The sequence below is a fragment of the Desmodus rotundus genome, chromosome 6 (assembly GCF_022682495.2).
Source record: "Desmodus rotundus isolate HL8 chromosome 6, HLdesRot8A.1, whole genome shotgun sequence".
NCBI lineage: Eukaryota > Metazoa > Chordata > Mammalia > Chiroptera > Phyllostomidae > Desmodus > Desmodus rotundus.
This window is the reverse complement of record NC_071392.1, coordinates 8,260,611-8,288,444: the sequence shown is the minus strand read 5'-3', so window position 1 is coordinate 8,288,444 and position 27,834 is coordinate 8,260,611. Positions and strand designations below refer to the sequence as shown.

Genomic DNA, 27,834 nt, shown 5'->3' with positions numbered 1-27,834 from the left:
TCTGCCTGTGCCGCTGAGCACCACCGTGCTTTCCCAAGGTAGAGGACTGTGTCCGGAGTTGTGCTTGGGATGTTAAAGTGATGGTAGCCAAGAAAATTGCTCTCACATTTCTCCTCAGATATCCCAGGGTAACCACTTGGATAAATATTCTTGGAGTATTTGCTTGCTAGACATTTCTAGAATGGTATGCCTTTTTTTCTTCTCCTTGCCTTTAAATGTGTGATCCCTTTTGTTTTGCTTCTCACCAATAAAAAGTGGATTAGAGAATAAAACTGAATGTGATCTTGCGATACCACATTTCTTAGATGAAAATAGCATCATGCAAGCACTAATGTTATCCAGATGAGCCCCATCCCTTCTGCTGCTTGCTTGGATTGTGGTCATCAGAATATGGAGAAGAGACAAAGAAGATGCCTGGAGAATGGGAGATGAGGCCCCCATGGGCCCAGGGAGAGGGGTCAGCCCTCCTGAGTGACAGTCAGGCATGGCCATGGGCGTCCAGGCCCGCCCTGCCTGCCCACAGGCAGACAGTCCCTTAGAGGCAGCGGAGCACCCTGACTTCCCACTTCTGAGTGTGTCTCTTCACGGCAGCAGGAAGGAGAGTAAAGTAGATGAATTGGTTAAATGTAGCAGCCGTAGCATCTATTTCCTCTAGAAGCAAGGACTGTAGTAAGGGAAGTGGTTTTCTCTTCTTCCTTCTTACATGCCTTGTGGCCCTCCCTCACCCGTGCCGATGCTCTTCCTGTTGCTGCCTTTCCCCCTCAATCAGCACTTCTACAAGTAAAAGGAATGCAAGCAGAAACTCAAAAAGACAAGCACAGAGACCCAAGAAGTCTAATCTAATGGGTGCGGACTCTGGAGGCAGAGGGTCCGGTGTTTGGGTCCTGCCTCTATGCCCAGCTACTTGTATGGCCCTGCATATGTTAGTTAGCTTTCCAGAGGGTTAGTCTCTTCCCTTTGGACGTGGATACAATAATCCGCCTCTGGTTGCCAGGGCCTCAGATATTTGCAAAGCACCTAGTATGTTGCTTGGAACAGAGACACACTTAGAAAATTCAAGCTATAATTCTTACCATTGTTATAGGTACCTGTGTGATTCGGCCTCTGAATTTGGTGGTGGGGTATGGAATACTGGTCTGGGGTCATGGGGTTCTATATTCTATGGTTTTTAATATTAAATATTCCTAATTCGGCATTTCAGAATAGAAATTCCTTCCCGCATAAAAACAGTTGGAATAGTTTGTCAAAATTTAGGTCCTCTTCGTGTTGCCCTTGTTTAACATCCTCCAAACTGGTCCTTCAGCTTCTACTTTTTCCATCTTCTGTCCGCTGTTGCTGCATTATTTTCCTAAGAAATAAATATTTAGGCTTAATGAGATAGTAAATGGAAAATATTCACTATAGTCAGCATTCAGTATACGTCTCTCCTTCCTTTCTTGCCATTTGCGAAACCAAAGTGGCTTGAGGCAGGAGAAATATATAGAAGAGATGGGGATTGGCCCCCCAGGTGGCTGGCACATCTGCCTTCTCTTCCCCCTGTCCCTGTGGCCGTGTCTTTGGGAAGAGCCATGAGGAGTCCAGTGACAATGCTGTGCGCAAAGACTGGGACACCTGGAGAGAGTAGATGCTCCCTTAGTCACATTTATTGCTTCTGGGACTTTGGGCACTTGTTTAAATAACTAAATTTGGGAGCAACATGAGGGCTGTGTCTATACAAGCCCTCAGTGCAGAATTTTAACTGTACGGAAAGAAGGGGCAGAGGAAAGGAGGAGGAGAAGGAAGGAAAGGATAAATGCAGGAAGATAGAAAATATATTTGTCCACAACCAGGAGTCTATAAACCGGGTCTGTGCCTCTCCTGCCTAGTCCGGCCAAGTTCATCCCGCTGGGGAGACCGGGGCTGTGTGCATTTGTGCCTTACTGTCAGGGTCGTACTCACCGTTGTACTTGCCCATGACCCTGTTTGACTCCGGCTGAGTGACGCTCTCACTCGCCCGGACCAGTCACGATAGTGAGGGGTTCACTGCCCCGTCGGCGCTCTTTGCCATTGATGTGCTCCTTTACTGCCCAGTAGCCCTGTCCACCCTCGCGCTCAGATTTTTCACACGCTCGTTTCTGTACTCGTGCACATTTTTGAGGTTGAAGAACCACGTCGAATTTTTGCTGTTTTACAAATAGAAAATGGAGCTAAGAAAAGCTAAGTACCTTGCCCAGAGTTCCATGGTTACGGGAAGGGTAAGGTCTAGACTGCACGTCTCCCAGCCCACCGGGCCTCCCTCTCGACCACACAGACCGCAGCGGTGCAGCGCATTTCGAGCCGGCTTCCCCCTGTGTCAGCGGTTCTGGATCTGGCCTCCTTCCCCTTCCCCTGGGCCAGCAGTGTGGGAGGGAAAGGGCAGAAATAGCTTCACGCAGCCTCTTCTTTGCTATGAGGATTAACGATAGATCTTTGTTTTGTGCTTAATTTTTATTATCTCCATAGTTGACGTGATACCATTATCACAGAGATAACAATGCTATGAATTATTTCTGTTTCAAGCCAGTAATTGTGCGATTTCCAATTTGAGTTTAGCTATAACAGTTGTTTCAGAATACATGAAGGTACAGTGGCGTATTAGAAATGAGTGGATTGCTGGACACATAAGCATACAAGTATTTTTCACAGACATGATCTTTTTTTAATAGCTGGGCAGGAACTCAGAAATCATCTGGGTTCACTTCCCACCCCCAGTGGCTGAGCGAACTGCGGCCCGGGCCGATGAAGTGACTCCGTGGTTGGTAGGGAAGGGAAGGGCAGGGGGATGTGTGCTTTCACCATGTTCCCTATTAAACTGCAGATGGATAAACATCTAGGAATAGGAACCCCTTGGTGTTTTCTGGCCTCGTGGCTTTATGAGCCCGGCACCTTGGCTGTGACTTTCTTGGCTCCAGTAAAGGCCGCGATGACAGCATCCGCATCTGCCCTGGCGTCCAGCGCTTTAACATCTCTCCCCCTCAGAACTGCCCCGTGGCCTTCCTGGCCCCACATCCCTCCTGCTGGCCTCTACCAGCCCTCAGGTTCTCTGTCGCGGGTTAGCCTCTCCTTTCCTGGGTGAATTCTTTTCACTGCAGAGCCATCAGACTCACACATCCCTTCTCTGAAGCTCTGCCATTACGTCTCTCTGCCGGGGAGTGACACTGGCATTAATGTCTCTTTTCTGACCTCAGTTGTGTGCATTCTGCCTTGAGGCAGGGGTCACAGAGGGCCATGGGCAGTGTTTTTAGGACCCAAATGTGAGTGCCTTTAGTGGCCTGGCTCGCATTCTCATACACGTGTCATGTGCTTCATCCCTGCGGGTGCTTGAGGCTGAGATTTGCGTTAGATTGCTGGAGACATCCTTTGGTGACCTCAGTGTCTAGGACCGTATTTCAATGGCCTGATTCTAGCTAAGACTTGAGTCTCTCGAGCACATAGGCACAACTGAATGCATATCTGGGCGGGCCTGACGCATGCTATTTGGAGACTAAACATGTGAACCCTGTGAACGCTGGCGCTGTTACCCTCTCTGTTTGCCTTGTTACACTTGACGTCATCTGGGTGATGCTTTGTCCACCAAGAGGTGGTGTGGACCAGTGATGTCCCACGGGCTTGCAGAGCCAATGGCACGGGCCCACGCAGGGCAGGCTGAGCAAGCTGGGCGAGGACCAGGCTCAGAGACAATCCAGGCTCATCGAGGGTCTCAAGTGAGTATTTCCTCAATGTGACTGAATGAGTCGGAGTCGTAATGGGCCAGTGCTTCCCCTGTGTTTCCCTTGGCACCGCCAGGTCCTGGGCCCACAGGAAGCCAAGACTGGGGAAGGAGGCAAAGAAGGTTTGGACGTAAGATGAGCCTCTTTGTGGGTATGGGTTAGAAAACTGATTTCGAGATGCGGTGTGGACCACCCAAGAATTAGTATTTTGTGCATTTTTACTATATTGAGTGGGTAGGAGAACAAAGGAGTATAAGTCTGACTAAGGTGTCTGTTCTCTCCTTTTGGGAGATTTATTTAGAACTACCACTTTTTAATATTTAAACGAGTCAGTGACCTTTTTGCCTTGAGGGTTGGATGTCATTTTCATGCTACTTCTGAATAACCCATTTCAACAGAATGTAAATTTAGTTCTTTGAGGTCTCACTTAGCTGCTGGATAAGACATTTGGTGTTGTCAGTGTGATTTAGCTTTTGGTTTTATATTTTATTTGAAATTTTGTAAGTTTGAAATCCTTCATTAAGAAAATTTAGACCAATTCAGTATAGGAAAAGCCACAGGAAAAATTACTAAGTGGATTTTGAATTGATTTCTCCTACAGAGAATATAATACTTTGTGCATTTTTTTTTTAAAGGAGCAAGTTTCAAAATGGGAAAATGCTTGTGAAGTGGACTTTGCATCAGAAATTCATGGGTTCCAGAGCTAGCTTGGCCCTTTACCAATTGTATGACATGGGACACGTGTCTTAGCTTGTCTGCCTCTCGGTTTTCTCAGCTATGAGGAGGAATAATAATGCTACTTTTCCATAGGGTTGTTGGCCAAATTAAACCCAGTAGGACTTGGAAAATGTTTAGCAGGTGCCTGACGTATAGCAAATTCTCACTAAATATGAGCTTCTATTAATCATAATCATAAATGCTGATGTAAAATCTCAATGGTATCTGTGGGGGTTTAACAAACGTATTCTAGAGTTAGAAGAGTAAAGATATAAGATCAAACAGGAAATTTTCAAAGGGAACAATGTCAGAGTTGCCTGTTCAGAGTACGTGTTATAAAGTAACAGTAAATGGCAGTGCAGCAGTTGTAACAAGAAGAGAGCTTGATGCCCCAAATAGAAAGTTCAGAATTGATTAAATTATGGAAGGTCTAAGACAAATTAGTGTCAGAAAAAGACGACCTGAAACTGGGGCCAACATTTCATTGTTTTCATTGGTAAAAGAAAAGATTGACTTGACAAATAAGTAAAGTTAAAATTAACAGTAAGTTTATTGTAGCATATATTTGCCAAAATTTATGTTATCCCTAAAATTGTGTGCTAATTCTTAGAGACAACCCTGAAGGAATTGTGGGGTGTTTTGTTTTTGTTTTATTTCAAGCACGATGATACATGCCCAATCTGCCTGCACAGGCACCTTTACAAAGAGTGTCCTGTTGAGGAAAAAGTATTTCAAGGCACCAAATGTTTTCCTAGGAGTCTTTCCTTTTTAAAAAAATTATTTTTTGTCGTATTATTTTCCATTACCCGTTGTGCCCCCTATACCCTGTTCGACCCCTCCCCACCCCTCCCCACCCCTAGGAGTCTCTCTCAATCATTTGCTATGCAAGGTATTTCTCCAGAAACGTCTGTCTTGTCATCGTGCTCGTCAGTTTTCTTCTCCTCTTTTGCTCACTGGACTGGCTGCCATATCCTCTCTGGTTGCTGTCCTTGAATGTGACAGGATCAGTTTTCCAAGACAGCGTGACTCGATAAATCCTTCATCATCGGCAAGACTTGCAGTTTCCCTCTGCCGCCAATTTATGTAAACTTGCAACGATTTCAGACAGTCGGTGAGAGAGAAACTGATATAAAATGGTGATCGTGGGGGGATTCGCGTGGTGTTAATTGTGAGAGGTATTTGAGCAGGGGCTAATTGTCTAAGTGGTCGGTGGGGGTTTGAGTGAACATCTTTGCACTATGCTTTTGCTTTTCTGTGACTACAGCTGGTATAATTATAACTTCTATAAATAGGAGGATCCACCCCCCAATTATATATGTAAATATTTAGAATGTGCTGATCTGAACTCAGACCTCTTGTGCTAATGTGGTATTTCAAAGCACTGGAGAGAGGACAAGATGAATTAGATAAAAAACGGTACTGGGAATTAGCCAGCCATTTGGGCGGAAAAGAAAAAAACCAGATTCCCTAGCCTATGCCATATGCCACAGTACATTTCAGAAAAAGGAGAGATTTAAATATAAAGCAGTGAAATCACAGGAGATAGGAGTGGTTGGATACATGGATACAGAGGCAGGGTAGGCCTTTCTAAGTCAGTCAGCCAGAAGCACACAAACCAGGGCATGTGTTAGTGGTAACTACCCTGGGTGGCAGAGTTTCAGGTGGTGTCTGAGAGCCTTCCTACTCCTCTCTTCCATATATGGTGTGTGTTTTCCTCCAAGTGATGTATGTAACTTATTAAAGGGACCGTAATAGAAAGTACCAATAAGAACACAACTGTAATTATATTGGAAATGGTAGTTGGGAAGAAACAAGGACCAGTTTTATAAATCAGGAGAAGTAACGGCGTTTTAGTCCCCTAGGAAACAGGTTATTCAAGGGCAATGACTCGGGGTTTATGGGGCTTGTTTGCATTTCAGTCCTGACAAACGAAGCCCACGTCCTCCACAGGACTCTGCCTACAGGTGTGCAGCTGGTTTATGGATTCTGCCTCCTCCCCATCTCTGAGCCTCCTCTCCGAAAGTAGGCCAAGTCATGCGGGGTATTGATCTGAGTGATTTTTTCACCTTCTCACGGGGACTTCAGTATTGCTAAATCTGGCGAACGCTTCACCTGCAACCCACACGGCTGCTCCGCAGCGTTTTCCAGTGACGCCATTTCCTTCTTAGAATATTCTCACTCCTTGGCATCTCCTTCACCGTTGGAAACTGTTCCTGTCCCCTCAGACCTGTCTTTTCCAGTCTGCCCGGTGGCTCTTGTTCCTTTTTCTGTCTCTTCTCTATTGGTGCTCTGACTTCATGCTTTCCTGGACAATCTCATCAACCTACCCCTGAAATCCATGGACTTCAAAGCTCATACCTTGCTCTCTGGCCTCTCTTCCAGCTTTCTCACGCCTCTCTTGATATCCCACAGGCCTCTCCTGTTCCACATGCCTGAGTGAAACCTGTGTCCTGTGTGTCTGAGCTCAGTGGATGACGTTACCCAATGCCCAGGTCAGGGACCGTGGAGACAGCCTTGACGCTGTGTTTCCTTTACTCACTGTGTTGTTAGTCACCAAGACGTGATGATGGCACCTCCCAAACACATCCCTTTCACCATCCCCACTGCCGTTACCTTCCTTAACGCCCTTATTTCCTATGCAGACCATTAAGACGATCTGCCAATAGTCTTCTTGTATTAAGTCCTCCTTTATTTTTAGTACTACCATAAAAAAAAGAATTTAGGAGTGGTCATAGCAGAATTATAGTCAAAAAGGGGAATAACTCTCAATATTCATCAACTCGTGGACATATAAATAAATGTGGTTTATCCGTACAGTGGAGTATTCTTTAGCAATCCAGAGAACCATGACGTGATGAACCTTGAAAACTTTATGCTGAGTGAAGGAGGCCGGTCCCAGGTCACATGATCTGTGACTTTGTATAAACTGTCCAGAACGGGCCAGGTCATGGGGACAGAGTGTATTAGTGTTTGCCTAGGGCTGGGGGGGAGATGGGGTGGGTGGGGAAACGGGTATGAGAGCTAGTGGGTGTGGGGTTTCCTTTAGGGGGAGAAAAATACCCTAAGATCAAATTGTGGTGATAGCTGCACAACTCTGTGAGTATACTAAACCACTGAATATGTATCTTTGAAAGTATGAGTTGGCCCTGGCTGGGGTGGCTCAGTGAATTGAGTGCCAGCCTGTGAACCAAAGGGTCGCCATTTGATTCCCAGTCAGGGCACACGCCTGGGTTGTGGGCCAGGTCCCCAGTAGGGGGCACACGAGAGGCAACCACACATTGATATTTCTCTCCCTCTCTTTCTCCCCCCCTTCTCCTGTGTCTAAAAATAATAGTCTCTAAAAAAATATTTTTAAAAAAGAAAGAAAAGTGTAAATTGTATATGTGAATTATATTGCAATAATTTTTAAAAATAGCTCATATTTTTTGGTACACAGATAAACATCTTCTTTGTAGAAATTTAGAAAATTCAAATTAGAAGAAAGAAGAAAATTAAAAATCCCTAATAATCTAACCACCTGACATAGTTACACACTTTACTCTATACAAATTTATGTACATGTACACATACAGTCTACATATGTGTATATACATGTTCTGCCCATCTTTTTTCTTTGCATGTATGTACTTTTGTTTTATTAAATTGGATCATTCTGTACCTACTGCCTTATAACCCACTTTTAAAATTTTAGTTATTATATATCATTAGTGCATTGTTAAATAATATATTATTTTAATAGCTGCATACTTTACCAGTCCCCTTTTGTCAAGTATACAAACTGCAACTGATTTTAACATGATAAATAATTATTTAGTGACTATTCTTTTACCGAAATCTGTGTACATCTGCAATGAATTTATGCTCTTTGATGAGTATGAGTTTCTTTCCAAAAGTTGGGGTCTGGGTATGTCACTTCTCTGCTTGAAAAGATTCCACCGCTCCCTGTTACCTGCCAGTTAAATCACAAGTCCTAGGCCTGAAATGCCATGTTCTTTACTAAATAGAGCGACGTGGTCCTTCCAGCTCTTACGTCGTGCACTTCCTTTCTTAAGATCCTTTAGTGATAACGAGTTACTCAGTATTTTCCCAACACACATGCTTTGCAAATACATGTTTTGCAAGTTTCTGTGTGTTTAAATAATTTCCTTGGCTTAGAGAGTCCGTCTGTGGCTGGTGGTAAAATCACACCGATTTCTGAAGACCCGGTTCAAAGGCGGTCCATGGAGCAGCCCTGTCCTCCTGCTACTGCTCTCCCTCTCTCCTCTGTGCTCCTCTGCGCTCCTCTGTGCTCCCCGGGCCTCTGGCACACGGCTGGAGTAGCACTTAGCATAGGGTGCAGTCATTTAACACTTTTATTTCATCCGTTACCCCTGTGTCAGTCTGCTGGGACTGCTGTTAGAGAACACCACAGGCTGGGCGCCCTAGCCAACAGAAGTTAGTGTTCTGGAGGCTGGAACTTCAAGTTTAAGGCACCAGCCAGTTTGTTTCTCCTGAGGCCCTTCTGTTGGGCGTGCAGATGGCCACCTCCTCTCTGTGTCCTCACGGGGCCTTACCTCTGTGCTTGCTCACTCCTGGCATCTCTTCCTCCTTTTATAAGGACACCGGTCCTTTTGGATCAGGGCCCCATCCTTATGACCTCATTTAACCTCAGTTACTTCTTTAAAGGCCCTGTCCCCAAATACGTCACAGTGGGGGTTAGGGCCTCAACCTATGAATTCTGGGGAGGACACCGTTCAGCTCCTAACAGCCCGGGAGGAGGAAAGTGCGTGGAGCGCGCCATCTGTATTGTGTGCTGCTTTGCAACCTCAGAACCCCGCCTATGCCTGGCAGGTATATGGTTGTGCCCACCATATATTTTTAAAACTTTTTGTTTCGGAATAATGTAAAATATCTGTAATAATTTTAATCATAGACTCACAGGAAGATGCAGAAATACTACCTAGAATCCCTGCCCTTCCTCCAGCTTTCCCCAGTGGTGGTATTTTACACAACTGTGGTGCATTATCAAAACCAGGAAATGGACGTTGGTCCACCTTGTATTTTCAGAATGAATCAGCGGAGCTTTTAATAAAGAGGGTAAGTCTTGAAGTAGGTATAAGTTGTAGACTTTTAGAAACAGAGGCAGATATTGTAGGTAGAATCAGGGATGTGAGCAAGGAGACGAGGGCTTGTAAGTAAACTGGGTGGGTTTCAGGTTAGAAATTCAGGTGGCTAGATCAGTGGGCACTAGTTCACCTGGGAACTGGGAAGCTGCATCAGAGAGAGTGAGCAGGTGCTAAGATAATGGGAGCTGTTACAGGTTCTTAAGCTGCAAGGACTTACAAAAAGCAGTGTTTTAGAAATACTAATCTCACGGTGGTGTGCAGGGTAGAGGGACGTGTGAAAATAGGGAAGAATACGGATATTCCATCAGGTTTTTTGGTTGCTGTTGATGGAAATGATTAAGCTGGTCAAGTGAATTTTGTTTGTTGTGGGTAATGTGCTTCCTTTATAGTACGGTGAGCTTCAGCTGCTGAAGGTGCACCCAAGAAGAGATACGGCAACAGCTGGACCTGAGGAATTTTAGCTTAAGGGAAAGACTGAAGGTTGAAAAGTAGATTTTAGTATCCTCAGTTTAGAGGTCACATTTTTGTGATTGGATGAAACCTCGGAGGGCTTGAAGGCATCGGGAGGGGATTACTGGATTGAGGACTTAGCCACAGAGCCCTGAATGTGGGACAAGAAGTGAATTCCATGGGAAGAGTGAATTTCAAGGAATTCCCGGAAGAGGTGGTATCAGCACTGTCAGGGACAGTAAAGGTCAAGGAAAGATCCTTTGTTAAGTGGAAGGAACAACAGAGGAAGGCAGATGGAAGAAGGAGAAGGCTGTTGTCAGGGTTTTAATTTCTTTTCTTTTTCTTTAAAAAAAGATGCAGAGGTGTGTGAAGGTCAGGGGTGGTGGCAAGACAAGAATGTTAAAATCCAACATTCTTGTTAAGTGGGAAACTTTGAGGAGGCAGAAGAATAATTTAGAATATAGGTAAACTGAATAGATTTAGTATTTGGGGAGAGAAAAACATTAGAACCTGGATTTAAGTTGAGAATATATGGAGATTAAACAAAAAGTTCAACAAAGTCCAGCCACATGAGCTTTGCAGAAGTAGTTTTCTACCGACCTGTGAGAGAGCAAGAAGGCCCGAATGGTGCCGCGGTCGTGAAGGCTGACTTGCAGCAGCCACTCGCTGCCGGAGGGAGAAGCTCAGCCATTTAGCAACTGCAGCTTCTTATTCTTTTGGAGTCTTAGTTTCCTAGCCTGAAACATTGAGATAATACCTGCTTGCTTTGGAACAACATACTGTTTCAAAACGCAGAATATATTGTTTAAGAAAGCATTCAGGCCCTGACCGGTGTGGCTTGGTTGGAGCGTTGTCCTGTAGACTGCAAGGTTGTGGGTTCGATTCCTGGTCAGGGCACATACCCAGGTGGGTTTGATCCCCAGTTGGGGTGTGTATGAGAAGGCAGCCAATCAATGTCTCTCTCTCACATTGGTGTATCTCTCTCTCTCTCTCTCAATCTCTCTCTCATTCCTCCTCCCAAAAGAATTAAGATGTCCTTGGGAAAGTATAAAAAAAAAAGAAAGCAGTTGGTTATTATTAGGATGCTGGTTTCCACCCATTGCAATAGGGAGTTCTTAATGGGCTGAATGGAAGATTAGTGGAAGAATATTTGAATTCAGGATTCAAGTTGTATTCAACAGGAGAAGCAATTAGGAGTAACTCCAGGGGAAGTATACCATCAAAGACTTCATAGAATAACGTTCTCCCTGTGTGTACTCAGCAAACACTTGTTGACAGACGAGCTGGCTGGTAACTAATTACTGTACAATGTGATGACCAGAGCCCATTCTTGGAAGTAGGGGTGTTGATACCGGAAGAGAATACCAGGGGAGTTTGAGGAATTTCCTTTCCTGCAGATGTTCAAACTAATGTGGACACTCACCAGTCTGAAGATAATTGGGGGGAAAACCCGGCCTGAAAGCAGGGGAGTAAATTACGTAGCTTTTAAAGGACATCGTTATTTCTGTTTCTTTGCCATGTCTTATGGACAGATCTGTAAAAAATGCTCATTTTGTACCTTCAACCAGCTGTGAAGTGAGCTGTCTTTTCCTTGGGCTATTTACATAGGAAATACTACATTGGAAACCTAACTCTGTAATTTTCAGTACCCTTAAAAGTTGCTTACATTAGCCAAACGAGGGGCATTTCAATACCCAGGAGCATCCTTCAGCAAGATATCATCTCTGAGGCTTTGTATTCTGTCAGAAATCACTTTCCTTACTTGCTTTTGGTATTTGGTCTTCAAATATGAGGATAAAAATGGTATTTATTCTAGCAGTTGCTGGTCTGAAAGGATTTCTACAGCCACCATAAACTTGTAACTATTTTTTGGGAGGGTTTCTTCCCTTCAACTTTTACCCCCACCTCCACTTTGCCACCTCAGTGGCTGTGTGTATGTGCGACAGTAGGTTTTACCTGTTCTCCTCAAAATTCTGACAAACACACTGCCTGTGTTTTCTTCCCTTCAACTGCTACTCCCCGTGCCTGTTATCTCTCTGACAGATTTGGTCTTGAACAATAAGATGTTTCTCTGCTTTTGGTGTAAATTCATGAATATCATTGAAGTTGTATTTATTGTTTTTTATTTTCCTTGAGATTTCAGGGTGCCTGGATAAAGCATTTAAAGTGCTTAAAAGCAATTCATTAATCAGTTACCTATGTGAGACCATCATTGACTTATTTTATATCATTATTTTTATTAAAAAATTGAAATATATGAGTAACAAGAATATCCACAGGTAGATGAGGCAGACCCAACAATTTGGCCCATTCCCAAGGCTTAGTTGTTTTTTTAATTCTGGCCAGTACACATGGCCTAAAGTAGGAGCGACCCCTCCTCTGACACTGCGTGGCCCTGGCAGCAAAGACAGGGCTCCTCCTCTACGAGCCGTCGTGCTGACTTCACGCTCATGCTGCCAGCCTTTAAAAACTCTTTCATCAAAAACTCTTTCACTTTTTTTAAAAAAAAAACCCACCATTTTTAGTGTGTTTATTCAAATGAATTGTTGGAATAGTCAACCCATTCTAATTTATGTATAATATAGATTTCTTAAACAATTAAAAATTAAAATGAAAAACTGTTTCGCTTGATTCTGGTGGCTCTCAGAGCATAGAAATATCCGATTCTAAAAAGTCAGACACCTTTCGTTGTATTCCTCTGCACAGTATGTCTTAATTCTGTGTTTTTCAAATGCAGCTTTTTGTTTTTAACTTGACATATTTTAGTTAGCTAGAGTTCTTGAGTTTCTGTCCAGACTGCTTTCTGAGCCATCCTCCAGTGTCACGTGGAAAGTGTGAGCCAGAATGAGGTGAAATCCCTCTCTAGCTTTCCGGAGCCGCGATTCATGCTGACCCGGATGGGGCGGCCTTTCCCGAGTGCAGGTGTGTGCGTGGTGACGTGGTGAGACGTTGTTGGTGACGTGGTGAGACGTTGTTGGCCTGAGTTGAAAATAGGCTTGGAAGTGACTGCAGCCATGAAGCAAGAAGCAAACTCATCGCACTGGGACTCCATGGCCGGGGACGAGGGTCCCGCTCCTGGCCCTGGAGCTCTGAGCGCACTCGGTTTATCTAAACTAGTTTATCTAAAAATTTCTTTTTATTTGTATTTATCTTTTGTCTTTCTGTTCTTTCTCAGAAAAAGACACAAGTGCTGTTAGCATCAGACTCAGACTTGTTACCTTGCCTGCAGGACTCTGCTGCTTCTCTCTCTCCATCCTTCCTCCACCAGCAACCCCCCCCCCGCCCACAATTCCCCATTGCCCTGTCTGCTTTTGCCCCGCAAGTCTCATCATCAAGCTTCCTCCTGCCCCTGCTCTTTGCATACAGTTCCCTTTGCTTTGAACACCGAGCTCTATCTGCCCCCTGACACTCCCCCCTGCCACCGATGCACTTGCTCACCAGCTAATTTCTATCTATCCTCAGGTCTCAAGTTCAAGGTCACCTTTCTTGCTCATGGGCTCTTTGGCTTTTCTTCGTAGCATGAAACATAGTTCACAATTAAGTCTTCATTGTGGGCTTATTTAATATTTCTCCCACTATGCTGTCAGTTTCATGAAGGAAGGGACCACATCTGCATTATCAGTGCCGTAGACTCAGCCAAGCGCCTGCCGTGCCGTGGGTATCCCAGAGACAGTTGATGGATGACTTGCATCTTCCCCTGTTTCCCTGTTTCCTCAGGGACCTCATAGCCTCACATTCATCTCAATTCAACCATCGATCTTTTCTTTTTCGTTGTCACATTCACATTTCTTAACTTTGCTCAGTTTTTCCTTTTTTGATTATGTTAAACTGTCTTGTTATTCTTTCCCGCCAGACTTATAAATTATACCAATTTTACTGTGGTCTCTTAAATACAAATTTGGGATGAAGCTGAATAGCAGCATCTGTAAACAATTCGTCTCTTGGCCCAAGGAACAATATTAGGAGCTTAATGAACACATGTCAAGTTCTTAAAAGGGGTAAAGGAGCCGTATCCATGAAATAGGACTATTTTTTTGTTGTTCATTTAACAGATACTTGAAAAAAATAGCACCGTGTTCCAGGCACTATACTGGGCATTTGTATATGCTGATTAAGAAGAGAGAGAGCAGTCCTACCCCCATGCAGCTTATATGCTGGAGAGAGATGCAGATAAGGAACAGGTGTGCAGCTAAGCAGGGGAGTGCCTAGCCTTAACGAGGAGGCATGGCGGTGGGGGGGGGGCGATCGATCGATTGATTGTGTGGTGCCCTTTACATCCCACAGTGAGGAACTTAGGTGTTATCCTATAAGAAGTGGGAAGCCATCGAATGGTTTTATACAGGGAAGCTGCATGATCTGATGTAAGTTTTAAAGACTTACTATAGCTGCTGTGTGGGGGGTGATTTGGAGAAGGGCTGGAATGGGAACTGGTAGAGAGACTGTTGTACAAGTTCAGGCGAGAGATGACAATGACTGAGCTTATGGCAGTGGGATAGGTTTAGAAAGAAGTAGGGCATTTTCAGAGGTTAGAACCCGTGGGATTTGGTTACAGATTGCATGTTAGGGGTGCGGTGAGGGAGGAGGCCACGCTGACTCCTGGAATTTGGCCTGAGGAACGAGGTGGACAGCACTACTGAGTGCACGTGGGGGAAGGGAGGGCAGAATCAGGCTCTGTTTTGGATCTGTCTCATTTGAGGGGCCGAGCAGGTCCCTGGCCATAGATGGCAAGCAGTCTGGAGCTCAGGGGAGACGCCTGGGCTGCGGAGACTGTCGGGAGACAGCAGCCCCCGCGTGGCATTTGAAGTCGGATGGGCTCCCTTATGTGGAGAGAGCAAAGAGGCGGGGGACTCATCTAAACCTTGGGGCCTTCCAGCATCTAGAGGTCAGGAAGATGGGCAAGAACTGGGACTGGAAATTGAGGAGAAGCAGCCAGGGAGTGAGTAAGAGGAAAACTGTGTGACAGCAGTCACATGGCTGCCAGGAGAGGAAGGACGTCCAAGGTCAGCATGGTCAGGTGCTGCCGAGGCGGGCACAAGGGGGACGAAGGCGGGAGCTGGCATTCTTTGACCTAGGATTCTTAGGAATTTTGTAACATTTCTTCTCTTATGTATTTATTCCTCATCATTAATGGAAATAAAGATGTATGTGTTTTTTAACCTTTTCCTTCAGGCTGTAGAAATAGCAAAACTAAGCACTGTATTGAACAAATTCTTCCTTTCTCCCGTCCTGTTATTTCTTCAGAGGGACACAATGGCAGCCCATCCCTAATTAGAACAACACCAAGCTTCCTTTCTGTGGCCAGCCGGGCCCTTCACCATCTCCCACTCCTCTTCACCTTGACCCCTTTGCTCCATTTAGGTCAGTTTCTTCACTTACTCCTTCTTATGTTGCCAGGACAGTTAGGCAGTGGAAAGTTGATGGGGAGCAAAGCAGACATGGTCTACACCATTAGGGAGCCTACCTTCTCAATTAATGAAGTAATTACAAACATTCAGTTACAAAATGAGGTAAATACTGTGATGGCAAGAGAGGACAGAGGCTCCGACTTGGGAAGTAGCTATGGGGACCCAGAGGAGCGGATGGAAAGGAGGACCTTGTTGGGGGAGAACCTCCTCAGGGTCTGGAACTTGACTGGAGGTCAGAGCCGAGCAGGAGACGGGTGTTGCTCAGCGCTCCTGGAATGCTTGTTCCCGTTGGCCGGCGTGCCCTCCTCGAGGAGGCATCTTTGGCACAGCACAAGGCTTGAGGGAGACGGAGCATTAGTCACTTCTGTCCATGAGGAATTCGAGGGCTTATCTCATGTCTGCTTTTCCTTCAGGAAGGCTTCCCCGAATAGTCTACCCTTTGCTCATTATTCTGACTCATATAGATTGAATACGAGCAGTTTCACGTGCTTCAGCCTAGGGCTCACGGTCCATTGGCACTTCACCTTATACTGTCTGGTTCTCTGATTGCCGTGTGTGCGTCCTAGGTTAGAACCTAAAATCCTCTTGGACACAAATGAAGTGATTACTGGTTTCGTTCATACAACTGATAACACTTGGCTGAGTGCGACGTTATGTTGGAGTGCAGATTTGAATTGCCAGTGTCGCCTGGTGACTTTCTTGAGACCCAGCATAATTTCCTTTAATGAACAACCTACGAAGATTTAATAAATAACGTGTGTGTTCCAGGGCGACAGGATGAGTGAGACTGTGGACATCAAGTCCATGACACACTCTGACCTGCTAGTGTAAGATGTTCTCTATCTGGAACTACTTTCTAATTAAAGTCATGAGACCCGTGCTACTGAACTTGAAGTCAAACCCAGGACGATGAACCGTTAAGAGTTTTCTCAGTCTTAACTTCTGCTTTCTGTGAGTTTTTTTTCCTTTAACACATTACGAAGTATCTTCTGAATTTGCATCTGTAATAGAATATGATAGCCCTCTTCATACTTCAAATTGGCCTCAGAGATTTCAGTGTTGGAAAGTTGGGATTTTATTTTCCCAGCTGTTTAAATGTAATATATTTGAAGACAGAGGCACTGTCCTGTAAGTTTATAGCCTAAATAAATCTATTTTAAAGGTGTGCTGGTCTGAGGCCAGGTGGCATAATAGGATGACATATGAGCTATTCACATTTGAAGAACTGGCAGTAACTTCATCTCAGGATGCCAGGAAAATGACTTTAGGGGTGTCAACTTGCTGGAGTTGTCTGTGGGCATCCGAGAGCACCACAGAGCTGTTGTAAGGTCTAACATAATGTGTCCTCTGTAAATTGTATTGCCACGTTAGCTACCTCGGGTACCAAAGGGCAGTTTGAATGACTTCAGTCGGCATTCCGAACCCTTGTTTTAATAACGAGAAGGACAAGCCTGTCTAAAAGAAGGCAGGCCTACACTACAGGGCTGTGTGGGGGACGGGGAGTCGAAATTTAAGCTTTTCTATTCTCCAGTCTTTATCTGGCTCATCGGTTATTTAGCAAATATTTACTTAAGCTCCTCTTTCTGAATCTTTATCATTTTAGGCATGGATTTTATTACAAGACTAGTTACCTTCCTTCTCCCTGGCTTTGGCTCTCCTATAAATGCCAATAATAGTATTCCGAAGAAGTGTTGTGAAAAACTTATTAGTATTAAAAATATATATCATGATAACCCTGTCTTGAATACTTGTAAAATCATCTCTCAGTAATCCCAAGGTGCCTAATTGGACTGCTTATCTGAGGATCTCTTACTTTTTATCATTTGCATTTGCCAAGAATGTCTAGGAAGTATGCACCGAGTTTCCATTTGAGTAGTTGTTTGAATTACTTAAAGGGCCATCATCATTAATTCATATTTAATATCTGAATCTAAGGTTTCCTTATTGTACTAACACAGTGTGCTGGCCAGAGACATCACTTAATTTGAGAAAGCAAAAATGCTCAAAGGTACCAGTCAGACTTTGATTTTTATTGTGAAAATTAATTTCAGTAACTCCCAGACTGGCCCTCTATTAACCTGACCGGTTCCATTCCTTGGCTGTCTCATCTAGCATCAGTCCTTTGCACAGAGCGCTCTGGGTGACGATTATTCCAAGGGACAGTAACCAGGAGGGCCCTGAAGGTGGTGGGCCCTGCACAAAGTGTGTACTCTTTCTCTGCAGTCTGACACTGCGCTGCACATGGACTTGGACATTTCTAACAGCTCCATCCAGGTCGACGTGCTGCAGGCTGTCTTCTCCCCAAAGATCCCACGGTTGGAGGGGGCACCCCGATGGGAGGCAGGGTGCTGCTCACCCAACTCTGAGCACCCGTTTCCTCTTCTCTGCCTCTGTTAGGATCTCAAGATCCTCCTCTCAGTGAGAGTCTGGGATGCAACCATCCCAAGTTCTAGGTCATGGCTGGTGGCCCTGCTGGCTGCTTGGGTGGAGCCCTTTGATGGCTCACGAAGTCAATTCATAGAAAGATGGGAGGAGAATCGGGGACATACTGTACTTATTCAACATACTGTAATTAACTTGAGGCATTTTCAAGTTAAATTATACTTTGATCTTTATCTCTTGGAATTAAAAATTCATTTATTTTATAAATCTTTATTAAGTACCTACCATGTGCTTATTACTGTGCTAGAGTCTGGGTATGTCGTGGTGAACAGCAAGGAAACGGCTCCGCCTTCTCTTAAAGCAAAGAGCAGTGAAGCAGCGGCCCTAGTCAGACACACACACACACACACACACACACACACACACACATGCCTAACACGAGGCTCCCAGAAGGTGGTAGCGACGTGGAGGCAGTGAGTGAGCAGGGCGGCAGTATTTGGGGAAGCTGCTCTGGGGAGGAGTCCTCTGAGGAGAGACTGGAAGCAGGAGATGCAGCAGCTCCATGGAGGTGCACTTGGCTTGGTGTGAGAGCAGGGCAGCCATCCCAGGGGAAAGAACAGGAAACACAGAGGGCTCGGAGAGGGGAAGAGGCCACCGTGACCAGGGAGGATGACGGGAGACCAGGCGTGGCAAGTGGGCAGGGCCCTGATCATGGAGGAGGCCTCGTTTCAAAGTTCAGGTTTTATTAGAAATGATGATTCTTGAAAGAAGGTGTTTTTCAGGAACCTGTATCTCTTAGACCAAATGAAAAGTGGCAGCCCTAACCTTGGGTAGCCAGCCTGCTTTCGTAACACAGAGTAACTATGAGCAGAAGCCAGCAGCATGTTGAAAAAGCACTTTGCTGTACTCGAAGGCCTGAGGCGGCTCAGGCCCTGGCATTTATCACTTGAAAGTGGAGGAGCAGAAAAGTTTAAAAGGCCATAGCAGTAACATTTGAGAAAATGAATAATTCAAAGCTCATGAAATCATGAATTATGAATTGTAAAAAATGAAGCCTCACTTGTGATTAGAGATTCATAATTTTCACTTTATAGCAAAATATAGTTGGCTGGCACGCATTCCTGCCTCACTTCATCTAAGTACAATTAGGCCCAACACATTAGTGCCCTGGCGTGCTGACAGATGACTAGCTTCTTGTGTCGAGACCATTAAATTTTAATGTATGCAGCTTAAGCATAAGTGGTCACAGATGATTCATAACCCTGCTCCCTGCTTTTGGGGAAAATGATCGTTAGCAAGAGAATTGTCCCCAATGGCCACACTTATCTTTGTAGTTGATTTCCTAAACATTTCTTGTGTCTGCAGGAGCCCGGAATAAATACCACCTCGCTGATGGGTAAAGCACAGTGATAATTGCTCTGGAGATAATTGCTCTGCAACCGCAGGATAGTTGATGATGATAAAGTACAACTCTGTAGCTGTTGACGTTTTCTTTTTCAATTCCTGGTGCCAGGAAGGTACAAATGATAGGAGCTACTCTTCAAGAATGGAGTTAGCCAACCGTGATACTTTTTTTTTCCTTTAAGGAGTCTGTGCCAAGAGTTGCCCACAGTATTATGACCTCATCATTTAGCTGTTGGGCACGGAGGCAGGACGAGCCAGCAGGCTTGCCTGACCAAAGCTGTAGACAGCAGCTGAGCCCAATAAAAACAGGATTGTGGCTTGGGCGTATGAGACTGACTGGCCTGGTAATTACTCGAATGCTCACCTCACCCCAACACTGTCCAGATCCCGAGATGCTGCAGCCCGAGATGCTGCCAGCAGAGCGTACTAACCTGTACAATCCACGCAGACACAAGGTCTGATTCCGCCCCTCCAGAGCCTGAAGTTCTGATCACCTTCAGAGTCAACTCCCAGTTACCTGCCATGGCTCCCGAGTCCCTTCATGAGCTGGCCTCTGTGTCTCCAGCCCCTGCACCCTCACTTGCCCCGAATGACATGTGCTTCTACCATTCTGACCTACTTGTCACTCCCTAAACGAAGTGTGCTCTCCCTGGCCCTCGAGTCTCCCTTATCTCTGCCTGTAGCTCCTCTGCCCAGGAGCCCCATTCTGCCTACTCCAGATGAGTGACTCCTGTGGTCCTTCTCAACTCGGACATTGTCTGAGGCCTCTCCAGCCTCCCTCACATTCCTCATATTCCTCTGTGCCTGAGCCATGCCCCCTGCCCACCACAAGTTGCCCATCGCACCTGTGCGGGGTTACCTCGTATTACAGAGATCAGTATTCGTTCACTCACTGTGCTGTGGGCTCCTTGGGGATAAAGGTGGTGCTTGGTGCCCTGGCTGTTAGCATGGAGTCTGCACATGGTAGATGCTCTGTGTTGCATAGATTGAAGGATGTGTATCTCTTTCCTGGCTCTGAGATGACGCAGAATAGTGGATCTTCTCCAAACCAGTCCAGGTGTCATCCCGGATTATTTTTGATACTGACAATATTACCAAACTTACTTCAGTCTCCTCATCACATCACAACTTGACTGCTGCCTTTTCTGAAAGAAGGCATCTTTACAATCCTTTGACTTACTTAATGAAGGAGCCTGGTCCAAACTTGTTGTAACTCCATAAAACCCTCACGAGACTCATTCATTAACTGTGATGAGATTAGGAACACCTGGGTGTGGGCTTCGGCTCAGGGGCCCTGAGAGCTGCTTTCATCTGAGCAAGTTCACAAAGTATGAGGGCTGCTGCTTTCTCCCCGCCCCCTTCATCGCAGCTTCAGTGGATGTGCCATCGATCTGTCTGCCTCATTCCATAAAGCGAGAGTATTTCAGGACGGGGAGATCAATCTCCAAGTCTCCATTCTAATATGCCGGGCCCTCCTTATCTCAAGCCACGCCAGGGAGATAGATGGTGATTCTTCAGCATCCCTCAGGAGAGACTTCCACAGACCTCTCAGTTATGGGTTCCATTATCTCACCAGCCTGCTCATTGGGACGGTGTTTCCCCCTAATGTCTAACTTTAATCTCTCCTGTTGCAATGCAAGCTCATTTCCTGTTGTCCTGGCTTCGGTGGGAATAAAAACCAATAACTCATCAGCACTGGCCCCCCCACCCCTATTGCCGTTGAAGATGTCTGACTTCCTCCAGGCATCTTTCTCTTTCTGGTGAGAAATGGATCCCATTTTGCCTTTTTCTCCTTGTGCCATATTTTGGATACTCTTCAACTTTTGTTGCTCTTATTGCAGCAAATATCAGGAACCATACATTTCAGTTCTGTCATTTTAATCCTACATCTTGCTTTTCCAGCCTACCATTCTGTATAACCTTAGCAAGCTACCTACACTGACAAAGGGCCGATGGACACAGTGGTGATGTGCTGTGGGATTCCTGCTCCCCAAGTGATCTGTGACCCTGCCTAGCACCCTCCCTGCTCCCCTTTCCATGCTGACCAGTGAGGTGTTTTTCCTGTCTTATTTCTTGCTTCTTCATGCCTAAGTTTCATGCTGTCACAACGACAGTGTTTCTGAGTCCTAGGTCTCCTTACTGCTCTGCCAAGATCAGGTAGGGGATGGAGGGAGAAGGACATGGGGCAGTATCCTCTCTTCCTCTTGCCTTTCCCGGATTCTAGAGGCAAGAGCCACCAGAGGGGACAGAAGCTACAATCTCCCAGCTCCTGGAGCACTGATCTTTTTGGGAATCTGAGTTAAGAACTTGGGAATAATATGAGAGGAATATGAGCTGGAAAATAAATATACAACTTGAGTCTACCACCTAAAACTAGAAATCTCTCCCTAAAGATTAGAAAGGAGATAACGATAGGTGTGAATGAGGATGAAGTTGAATTAAACAGGAAGGCAAGGAGAAGAAGAAGCAAAGCAGGAAGACAGCACAGATGTGATCAAGTGTGAAGAAGGAAAAAAGACTTAATATGTGATCCCGAAGCAGGAAAATATCACAGTAAGCCTTCTTAGTAAAATTAAAAAATAAACAAGCATGAAATTCTACAATAAGAGCAGTGACTCAAATTGATATTATAAATGTGACAAGACTTTCTGTAGGTGGCTGTGCAGACTGTGCTGCTAATTCAGTGACTCCTTGTAGACGTGTTACCAGTAACTGCCTCTACTTTGTGGAAGGACGTGTGTTATTAACTTGACCCCTTACCAATTCGTGTAGTCTGACCCTTCAGAGGTAACACTTGGTGGTAAATAGAGTTGCCATTGAAACTAGTGTGACTTCAAAGCAACTTCAAAGTAAGAATATAAGTAGTATATGTTTTCTTCTACTAATTGGAGATTATATTAATGAGAGTATAATTATAAAAGGGCACGCCCTTCACTTAGTGAAGCCAATTGATTTAATTTGAGGGAAGATGACATTCTGTCCAGTCTGCGGATTGAAACTTTGGTCAAATGGTACCTTTTTAGAGAAAGAAAAGAAAGGAATATTTCATTTTCTTTTGAGTAGCTGTTGTTAATTTTGAATACTCCTAGGTAGCAGACATGCATTTTAAAAAGAAATCTGTCCTGAACGAGTCCTCCAAAAGTCATCACTAATAAAGTTTGTTGTCATCCTACTGGATGACACAGCCTGAACTCTACATTGAACTTGAAACACCTGACCTATAATACAAACTTAAAAAGCTTAAAGTCTTGGCAACTTACTGATAGGAACCATAGAAGAGAAAAGGAGACATTCTTAACATTTTTTCACACAACCAAAAAAGGTCCATTTTGATGGCATATCATCGCTGTATCGGTGAGCACGAGTCAAGCGTAATTACCTTTGCCGAGTGTATTTTTGATTTATGTCACCGAGGCCTAGGCAGTTGTATTGGGCCCGAGGAGTGTAAATCAGAGCCACTATTAGAACAGTGCTCCAGATGTGCATGCCACGTCTGGGGTCAAACTGGCACATTCACATAAATCAGCTGACGTGCGAGAATATAGTATGTGTAGGCACTCGCCGAGGCGGAGGCTTCCAGATCATAAGACATCTCTACGTTTCACTCCAACTGGCCAGGGTCAAGGCCACTGCTACCCGGGATCTAAAAATAAATTTGTTCTTAGGATTAGAAACAATTGCTTCATTTTAATTTATTGTCACCCTTTGGCCATCATCCTAAGAACCTGTTTTTGAAAGATTTATCATCCCTGCAAACGCAGGAGGTAACGTCTACCTGGAAAAGATCATTCTATTTTGAGCCACTTCTGATGTCATTCTGATCTGAAATCAAGACATCGATTAGACTGCCCTCTCTCTCGACCAGGAGACAGTGTGGTGCCTTCGCTGCCAGACAAATGGTGTGTGTTCTTGGTCTGTTACCCCGCACTTTAAGAGCAACTTTTCATTTTAGTCTGGTGTAAAATGGATTTTTATGTGAATAACTCAATTCTCTGCCTAGTGAGCTGCACGCACCCGTCCGCGGAGCTGCGGCGTGGACAGTAGTGATGGAGGAGGGAAGGAATGTCTGAGTGGGAGTGCAGTGTGATGTCTGGGCCAGCCTGCCCTCGCTCGGTGCTGAGGCAGAGGCGGGGGTGCGAAGCGAGAGCCTCTTCCAACAGTGTGCGCGGTGGGCCGCGGTGCAGACTGCAGCGTCTGAGAAAGAGGCTCGCTTAGACCTTCAGCGCTCATCGTGCTGCTGCCAGTAAAAGACCAAACACTTACTGGAACTTACGCTTTAACTCACTTTAGCTTTGAGAGATGAAAAAAGAAACTGTGCCTGGAATTCATCAATTTAAAAAATATCTTTCATTATGTTACTGTGTCTTGCTTTAAAGATAAAGATTCTCTTATTTTAAGCTGCTCCTCCTCTCTCTGTTTAATTGGCAGAGAGAGAGATCTTTTTTTATTTGATGTGCATTTTGGTTACAGTATGATCTATCCTTTCTCTCTCCCTCTCTTTTTTTTTTTTTTCCAATTCCGGTTGACATTTATTTTATATTAGTTTCAGGTGTACAGCATAGTAGTTAGACATTTATACCATTTATGAAGTGATGCCCTTGTTTAGTACCCACCTGGCACCACACACCGTTATTACACTATTATTGACTGCATTCCCTACGCTGTACTTTACATCCCTGTGACTATTTTGTAACCACCAATTTGTACTTCTTACTCCCTTCAGTGTTTTCACCCAGTCCCCCAACCCCCCTTCCCCATCTAGCAACCATCAATTTGTTCTGGGTATCTATAAATCTGTTTCTGTTTTGTTTGTTCAGTTATATTGTTTTTTAGATTGCAGATATAAATGAAATCATATGGTATTTGCGTTTCTTTCCAACTTATTTCACTTAACATAAAGCCCTCTAGGCAGGTCCGTCCATGCAGGCACAAATGGTAAGATTTCATTGTTTTCTATGGCTGAGTAGTGTTCCATTGTGTGTGTGTGTGTGTGTGTGTTTGTGTGTGTGTATCTCACATCTTCTTTATCCAATCACCAACGTAGGTTGCTTCCCTATCTTGGCTTTTGTAAATAATGCTGCTATGAACATAGGGGTGCATATAGCTTTTTGAATTAGTGTTTTGGATTTGTTTCAATAAATTCCCAGAAGTAGGACCACTGGATCATAGGGTAGTTCTATGTTTAATTTTTTGAGACACCTCCATACTATTTTCCATAGGGGGTGCCCCAACTTACAACCCTACCAACAATGCCAACAAGGGTTCCCTTTTCTCCACATCCTCGCCAGTACTCGTTGTTTGTTGATTTATTAGTGATATCCTTTCTGCCAGGTGTGAGGTGATATCTCATTGTGGTTTTAATTTGCATTCTCTGATGATTAGTGATACTAAGCATCTTTTCACAAGACTGTTGGCCATCTCTGTGTCCTCTTTGGAGAAATGTCTATTCAGGTCCTGTGCCCATTTTTGATGGGATTCTTTGTTTTTTCAGTGTTAAGTTGTATGAGTTCTTTATAAATTTTGGATATCAACCCCTTATTGGGTGTATCACTGGTGAATATCTTCTTCCAGTCTGTAAGTTTTCTGTTCATTTTGTTGATGGTTCCCTTTGCTGTGCAAAAACTTTTGAGTCTGATGTAGTCCCATTTGTTCATTTTTTTCTCTTGTTTCCCTCGCTCAAGGAGATAGGTCAGGAACAATATTACTAAGATCAAGGTCAGAAAGTTTATTGCCTATGTTTTCTTCTAGGAGTTTTATGGTTTTGGATCTTCCATTTAAGCTATGGATCGATTCTCACACTACTCACCGCATGCCCCTCTGTTGTCATACTTGTAGTTCTCACCTCTCATACCTCTTGTGTTTTAATATCAGAAGGCATTTTAGTAGAAGGCAAGCAGCATTAATTTGTTAGAGTTATGTGTTGTGGTTTTGGAGCATGCCATTGAGGCAGGTGACAGGGATTTGCATCCCAGTCTTCGACTTACTGGACACGTGAATTTGAGCAAGCAACTTAACCCATCTGAGCCTCTGTCACAGCAACTGATACAATGGTGGCTTTGGGAGGGCTGTTTGAGACAATGCATGGAAGACAGCACAGGACCTTTAGTCTGTGGGCAATGCTCAATTCGTGATGACTTTCAAACATTTTATTATGACTGAAAACAATTTATTCCTTTTGCGTTAGATGTTCTAAAACTACCACAGAAGAGTGTGTAAAGAAATCCTTGGCTGTTACTTTAAAAGCCTGATTAATTTCTTCTGGAAAGGAGGTGAACATCTCATGTGTGCTAATTATATGATCAGAATAACAATCTCAAAAATGTTTCAGATCCGGTCTGTTTCTCTAAACCCTGAACTCATTGCTGGGAGATAATCTCTCTTTTTGAGGTAAAGAATGATTTGTACTGATTTTTTGGAACTAACACTTAATCTCTAGCTATAGAACCGCAGTGCAGATGTAATATCAGAAGGAAATACTTGCATAGTGTGGTGGGTAAGGCTACCTGGGGAAGTGGAAATAGCTTAAGGTTGGTGTTGGGTGGACCCATTTAAATCCAGGTTCCACCTCGTAATTGTATATCAGGTGCTCCAGTGTCATTTCTGAAACGATGGTTATCATGCTAATTCACAAGGATATGGAGATATCAAAAATGATAACATACCTTACTTAAGCTAGTATCTGGCTCATAGTAAATGTTGAGTAAATGCACAGTCCTCTGGTCTTCTTATCATGTTGGAGGTGTTTCTCTCTCACCCTACTTTTGGGGCACTCTGACTTTCAGCTCTCATTTCTGACCCATTGTTAGCTTTGTCTACTTGGTATGAGGAAGCCTGGTTCTACCTATTGACCAACTAAAGCATTTGTGAGTTGGTGCCAACTGACGACTTCCTCCTTTCTATCCATCCCAGTCAACAAAACACTGTCATTCTGTAGTTTATGTTCTTTCTCCCAGTCCTCTTTTTCTTTCCCAGTACATGAAGATAGCAGGGATTGTTTTAAATTCTGTACTTGGTTCAGAGCTGCCAGGTTGTGGGTATTCTCTTGCTAGTGAAGGAGAAAAGCTTGCATGTCGCCATGTAAGTTTTAACAGCCTATCTTTGGGGCTGAGTGGGAGACTTGCTCAGCTGCCAACGTCCAACCAAGTAAGGCCTAAAGCAGAGCCCAGATCGATACAAAACATGACGGCTCTCCGCTCCCCACATGGGGTGTCCACTGTAAGGATGACTCTAAAATATAGCCAGAAAAAATCCGAGCTCTTCTTAGACAGCAGTTACAGAGTATCTGTTTATACAAGTACCAGGTGGGAAGTGGAGGAGCCTGCGTCCCAGGCTCTGATTCGGATCACTTACTCGTCATCGGAAAAAAGCACAGGGAGTGTGGTCCACAGATAACATCTGGACCCGTTTTATCTTCCACGTCTGTTTAGGCTTGTTTCCTTTAGACGTAGAGTCTGTTGATTTCTGCCTTATGGGTCACAGACTCCACTTTATGCTTCACATATTCACATATAGAGAGACATAATAGTGATATATACCGATGAGAAAGTTTGGTTCTCATTATTGTTAAGATGGTGGCATGAGGTTAGGTTGGTGATCAAGAAATGCTACAGATAAGCAATAATGTTTTTTGGAAAATGTCTGCACTTTTGTGAATTTTGAAAGATCTCACACTGCAATATATGTATACATATGTATGTGTATATGTTTGTCTCCATATAGTTTTATATATTTGTAATATATACAAGTATATATGTTTTATTCTGATGGTAAGTTATTTCCTAGAAGAGAGAAAATTATGAGAATAACATCAGCCTTGAAGTTCCCATTTAATGATGAGAACTAAGCATTTCTAAAAATTAAAAATTGTTTTGTTTGGTTGTTTCCTAGTAGTATCTGTGATTTCGAAGGTAGAATGAAAACATTTAGAGTTTCTCAAATTAAAACACTTGATTGCTATTTTTATAGCTCTGGTCATTATCAAAGTACTATCCTTTTTTTTTTTTTTTTTGCCAAGGTGATTTAGTGAGTCATTACTGTATGTATACACTTCCTTTTTTCCAAAAAGTTATAAAATTCATGTGTTATTAGTATAAAGACAAGACTTCCAAATGAAATATTCTAAATTGGCTTAAAATTTCATTGAAGAAGAATGTACATTTGACAAATCAGACACATTTTTACTAAAGAAAATTACAAGAACAAATATTAAATCCTTTATGTGAAGAGTATAAAATGCTATTTAAGAACATAAGAAAAATAACCACGTGGGGAACTAGGTTTCCCTAGCTTGTAAGTTCCTTCCACTTGGTGGTTCAGTCAGAAAGGGAGGTTAGGAAAGGCACGGGAGACTGGAACGCCCTCAGGAAGGGGTGCTGGAAGGGGTGCTGTGTTGGGGTAGATTTAATTAGCGTGTGTGTAACTGCAGGGGTCCCTAACTCAGATCCAGTGAGCTCTCTGTTAAATACCTAGGGTAAGCCTGCCTAAGACCCTGTCTTCATAGGGTTTTTTCTTTCCATCTGATGATACCGGGCTCTTTAGTTGACCTGAAAATTTATGAATTCATTCGTTCTCCAGCAGCGTCCATACTCAGCTGTCTTTCTCTTCTCTGCCGTGAGTATGACGTGTAACATTATACGTATTTCC

At 44.1% G+C, this 27,834-nt stretch overlaps 1 protein-coding gene across 2 annotated transcripts in view; it reads left to right on the top strand.

Moving 5' to 3' along the window:
• Nucleotides 1–27,834, top strand: part of BBS9 (Bardet-Biedl syndrome 9) — a 371,651-nt gene that overhangs the window by 288,796 nt on the left and 55,021 nt on the right. The window lies entirely within an intron of this gene.